Below are 5,708 nucleotides of genomic sequence, written 5' to 3'. Positions count from 1 at the left end.
AGTCTGTTCAAGTACATTTTGCCAGAATGTAATCATTATAAAACTGCTACATTTATGTAAAATCCAATTTATAATGAAACTTTTTGACCCTCCGAGGAAGATCTGAGTTTTGTTTTGTCCTTCTTGTGTCATTTCCCCTTGTTTCTCTCTCTCTATTTTATCACAAGGGCCCTCAGTTTGCCGTTATGCTTTTTGACCAGAGTCCTAGCCTCTCATTTAATTACTTTCCTGATGTTAAAGTGAATGTCTTTGTAAACACTCCCGAACATTGTCAGAGAAATTTGTGACCTATTAACTTATGCCAATCCATTACATGTGTTTATTGGGTTCTTCAACTTACATAGAAACATAACATACATCAATGAAATGTATAAATGCACAGCACGGACAATAAGCATACCTACTGCTAGAGGTAATTCTGCAATGTAGTATCTACAGCGGATTGCAATAACATTTTAATAGGTGTTTGTTAATTAAGCACAGACCTTCACTATGATATGGGCACAATGTTCCTAAGGAGACATAGGCAGACACATGAAATACACTTATCGTGCGTTCCTCCCCACCCGCATGGGCCCCAGCTGAATGTCCAGTTCCTGCACCCAAACCCAAAGCACACAGGTTCAGATCGAGTGTTCCCTCAGAAAATCCACCAGGGGCTCCCAGATGTCTATTGGGCAAGACTAGGCTGGCAGGAGTTCCGCACAGTTCATTAACTGATCCTTACAATAAATAAGGCCTGCTTGCCATTCCTTAAATTTGGGGATCCGCCATCTGCCCCATCTGCACGCCACCCTCTGTTTGGCCAGCAACAGACTCATTGCTACAAATTTTATGTTTGATGTTTGTACTTCAGCTGTGTAGCCCAGAAGTGTTAGTAGGGGGGACACGGCAAGAGGGGTGTCTATTGTTTGGGACAGAGCAGCAATTACCTCACGCCAATACCCATGAACTTCACAACACTTCCATGCAAGGTGTAAGAAGCCGGCCCCCGCTTGACGACATCTCTCACATAGGTCGTCAGTTCTCAATTTGTATTTGTAGAGCCATGTGGGTGTATAGAAAGTTTGATGCAAGTATTTGAAGTATATGATTCGTACGCAACTGCTTGCTGTAATAGCTTACATCTGTGTGCAGCAATATGTCCACCGCCCGTCCATCAAGGACAGCTCCAGGTCATGATCTCACGCCTCCCTGACCCCGTGTTTTGGCTGTATCCTCTCGAGCAGTGCAGCCCGGTATATGCTAGAAATCGCGTGCTCCGGTCCAGCCTTTTTGAGTAGGGTGTGTAGTGTTTATAGAGTTGGGGGTTCCTGAGGGAATCCCAGGACATTGGCCCTAAGTTTGTGTTTCAGTCTTATATAAAGAAATATCTCCAATGGAGTGACATCCCCAGTCAATAACTCCTGCCTTACCCCGAACGCACCCCCTGGTAAAGGTCGCCCCAGCAGTTTAGGTCTCTCCTATGGAACATCTCGCAGCATACAGCCTCATGTGTGACTGGGGTACACGCGAGGTACCGAAGAGGCACAGGTGGGGAGTACAGTCTCAGTATGCCCACTATTTTAGCTAGGCGATCCCAGGCTTAGGAACGACTTGGTGGAGTGGTGCACTGCTTGTTGTTATGACAATAGTGGTCAATTAATCAATGAGTCTTGATATGTGATAAGTCTTGTTTATTTCCCAAGACATCGATTGCCAGCCAACACATTTCGTTCATGTAATGATCTTCTTCAGGGCTGTAAGTTATATAATAAAAACAAATAAATGGTGTGCACCAAAAATACATGTACACGTGTGTTATTGAGTACAAATGGTGACACAGAAGTGAGTACGGAAAAGGAAAGGATGATGAGAATGAGGAAGGAGGTGTGTTGGATGAGGGAAGGGGTGGTCTAGTGAGCAGGTGACACGAATTCACTGAAGGTGGCGTGGGTTGGAGGAAATGGAGGGGATTGTGGAAGGTACCGAAAAAGGTGCTGAAGCCAGGGAGGTGGCAAACAATTTGTGCTATTACAGAATCCATAATCCAGGACGATAATACAAATACAATCGAGGGTTGAGCATTTCGCCAAATCCCTTTAAGACACCAATACTGTAAAAAAGCATTCTTGAAAATGTACTGTCGGCGGATCCGCTAAATAAAAGAGCACAAAATGATGCAAAAAATAATAAAAATAATGCCAAAGAAATATATAAAACACCTATAACGCAATGATCATCTGGTAAATAGAACCCAATAATGTTGAGTCGATGTGCGTCAGTGCGTCCTGCCCAAATAACAATACATGCTAAAAAAGCGGTGAATGGAAACAGTGGTAAGGAATGGTGAAGGGGATGGGAAACCAGAGCCATGGTGAGAGATGGTGCATCAATCTCTGTAGATCACACGACTATACAATACATACAATGAAACATGAAATGGGCAAAATGACCAAAGCCCGAAACACAAAATGATTATGACATGTAGATGTATTGTATGCACAGCTGAAATAATAAAAATGGTTGTTAACAAAACAATGATGTCATATCTATGTAGGTTAGTTCTCCCACTCTCCCCATGTTATGGTTAGGCATAAAAATTGACCCACCCACAGCTACTGCGGCCGAAAGTGTAGGAAAGGTGCATGTACATACCAAGTATGGGTGCTCTTGTCAGATTGGAGCAGAAATGTGGCCAATGCACAGCGCGGGGGCCGCCTTGATAAGGGCCTGTGTGCGCAATGTCTGTGGAAGAAGAGGGCAGAGAAACGCTAAGGAAACGCAAAAATAGCGGAAGGCATGGCGGCGCGGGAAGGCGTGTAGAGAAAAAACGGGAAGCGGGAGTGTAAAAAGTGACAGGGGTTTGGAAGATGAGGCAGGGGCAAGGGCGTAGCTATGTGAGGCAAATGTGGCCATCTAAGATGAATGGCCACGAGGCGCAGCGGTAAGCGTGCCACATCTGTCAAGTGGATCATGAAAGGGACGTGAGCCTCGGGAGGCTCGAAGTGGGTGTCCGGAGCTGGCTATGCAGCATGTGTGGCTTTAGTGAAATAGAGAGAGGCCAGGTGAAGGTGAAAGGGGCTCCAGGGGGGTTCGGTAGCAGCCGGGACTCCGGGGGAAGAAAGAAGAAAGATAAGAAAATATGGCAGTGGAGGTAACGTGAGTGTGCGGAAAAGGAGGGGGGAAAGAGTGAACCTATACAGTGCGTGAGAGGTGGGGAGTAAGCGGGTGCGCCAAACCGTGAATAATGCGGAGGGGGACATACCTGTATGACGGGATGCGAAGGAGACTCGTTCGCTCACAGGAGAAAATGTGGTGTCTTTTAGTGGAACGAGGAAAATAAGTAGATGCGGGTAGAGGTGAATCGTGCACGTTTGCACGTCGTTACGTGGACGGAATAGGAAGTCCAATAGGTGGTGCAGTTGCACTTTGCGATCTCGATGAATCCAAAACTCTGGGTGTGTGGCAGCCCTGGGGGGCAGAGTCAGCAGTGGTTCATGTGCTGCGTTGAAAAAATGGGCGGCACAGATACTGGGAAATAGGGAAAGAGGGCCAGGGCTCCGTGATGCAACAGTAGAAAGGTGGCAATGACAGATCAAGAAAGAGGGACCAGGATGACAAAGATGGGTAGGGAAATGATTAGACGCTGGGTGTAAAATGCGGGTAACCCGTGCGCCTGAGTATGAAAAAGATTAGTCGGGTAGAGGCAGAGTAAATGAAAATTAGGTGGGTCAGAGTGAAAGAGCCACATAAGATGGAATAAGATAAAAATAAACCAAAATAAATAAAAATAAAAAAATAAAAAAGGGGGGTGGGAGTGATGGTAAATGCCCATCATGAAGTTCAAATGTAACTTCACGAAACATATGTTGTTCAGAGGGTAAAGGAAATAGACCAAATTATAAAAAGTTAAAGTAAAAAAAAAGCATCTGGGAAAGATAACTCATGAAATGAGAACTCACATTTTTTTTATAAACGGTTGAATGGACTTGGGTCATAGAAAGAACAGGGCTCCGTCGTGAGGGATCAAAGAGTGAGCGGAACTATAGGACAGTGTGGCTGGGTTAAAGAAAATAGTGAAACTCATGGTCAGAGTTATGTCCCCTATTCACCGCATCAAGTCTACATATCCATTTGCATTCTGTTCTTCTAAGTGACAGTTCTCTGTCGCCATCCCTGTTGCTTGGTGGGATATGGTCTATCCCTAGGAAGCCAAATGTAATGGGTCCTGTGTGTGTGGTGCGGTAGTGTTCTGTCATGGGGTACCTGTCATCATTGCTGATGAGTGCTCTGCGGTGTTCCTGAATTCTGGTCTTGAGGTTGCGAGCTGTACTTCCTACATAGATGATGCCACACGGGCATTCTAGAATATATACGACATATTGCGTGCCCACGCCAAATCTGTAATTGCCAACATCCCCTATGGGGAAATGGTACGGGCACGTCGCATATGCAGTGAGGAAGGGAGCTTCAAGAACAACATTGCTGACATTAAGGCACGTTTCACGTCCAGGGTTTATGACCAAAAAACTGTAGACAAAAGCAGAACAGAGAGTACTTGCATTACCCAGGGCAGAGACACTTACCACCAAAAACCCACATAGGGCATCTGCACATGGCAACAAACCTATGAAAGCAAGGGTACCCTTTTTCACCAACTACACATCGCATAGTGACAAATTATTCAAGGCGTTTAGGAAACATTGGCACCTGTTGGTCGAAATTCCCACACTACGCCCTGTCATTAGCAACCACCCATCCTTGATCTTCAGGAGAAGGCGTACCCTAAGAAGCTCACTATGCCCAAGCTATGTCACTACAAAGAATGCCAACATCCCCACCTGGTTACCACATCCACCAGAGGGGTTCTTTACATGCACCAACTGCAATGTCTGTTGCCTGGGACTCAACAAAAGCTAACACTTTAAGTACAACTCGGGTCGTACACACAGAATCAGGCATCACATCACCTGCAATACGCAATATGTCGTATATATTCTAGAATGCCTGTGTGGCATCATCTATATAGGAAGTACAGCTCGCAACCTCAAGACCAGAATTCAGGAACACCGCAGAGCACTCATCAACAATGATGACAGGTACCCCATGACAGAACACTACCGCACCACACACACAGGACCCATCAAATTTGGCTTCCTAGGGATAGACCATATCCCACCAAGCAACAGGGATGGCGACAGAGAACTGTCACTTAGAAGAACAGAATGCAAATGGATATGTAGACTTGATGCGGTGAATAGGGGACATAACTCTGACCATGAGTTTCACTATTTTCTTTAACCCAGCCACACTGTCCTATAGTTCCGCTCACTCTTTGATGCCTCACGACGGAGCCCTGTTCTTTCTATGACCCAAGTCCATTCACCCGTTTATAAAAAAAAAATTGAGTTCTCATTTCATGAGTTATCTTTCCCAGATGCTTTTTTTTTATTTTAACTTTTTATAATTTGGTCTATTTCCTTTACCCTCTGAACAACATGTTTCGTGAAGTTACATTTGAACTTCATGATGGGCATTTACCATCACTCCCACCCCCCTTTTTTATTTTTTTATTTTTTTTTATTTTGGTTTATTTTTTATCTTATTCCATCTTATGTGGCTCTTTCACTCTGACCCACCTAATTTTCATTTACTCTGCCTCTACCCGACTAATCTTTTTCATACTCAGGCGCACGGGTTACCCGCATTTTACACCCAGTGTCTAA

General features: G+C 44.8%; 1 long non-coding RNA gene across 1 annotated transcript; it reads right to left on the bottom strand.

Annotated features, from left to right (window-relative positions):
- Window positions 1–443: 443 nt before the first annotated feature.
- Window positions 444–3,284, bottom strand: LOC146871597 (uncharacterized). Its single transcript, XR_014959584.1, has 3 exons — window positions 3,248–3,284; window positions 2,638–2,727; window positions 444–1,739 (listed from the first exon to the last, which is right to left on the bottom strand). It is a non-coding gene; the product is annotated as an uncharacterized LOC146871597 (long non-coding RNA).
- Window positions 3,285–5,708: the final 2,424 nt, after the last annotated feature.

This window comes from Triturus cristatus, chromosome 1_1 (assembly GCF_964204655.1).
Source record: "Triturus cristatus chromosome 1_1, aTriCri1.1, whole genome shotgun sequence".
Taxonomy (NCBI): Eukaryota; Metazoa; Chordata; class Amphibia; order Caudata; family Salamandridae; genus Triturus; species Triturus cristatus.
The sequence above is the reverse complement of the archived record's forward strand: the minus strand, read 5'-3'. Positions and strand labels throughout refer to the sequence as shown.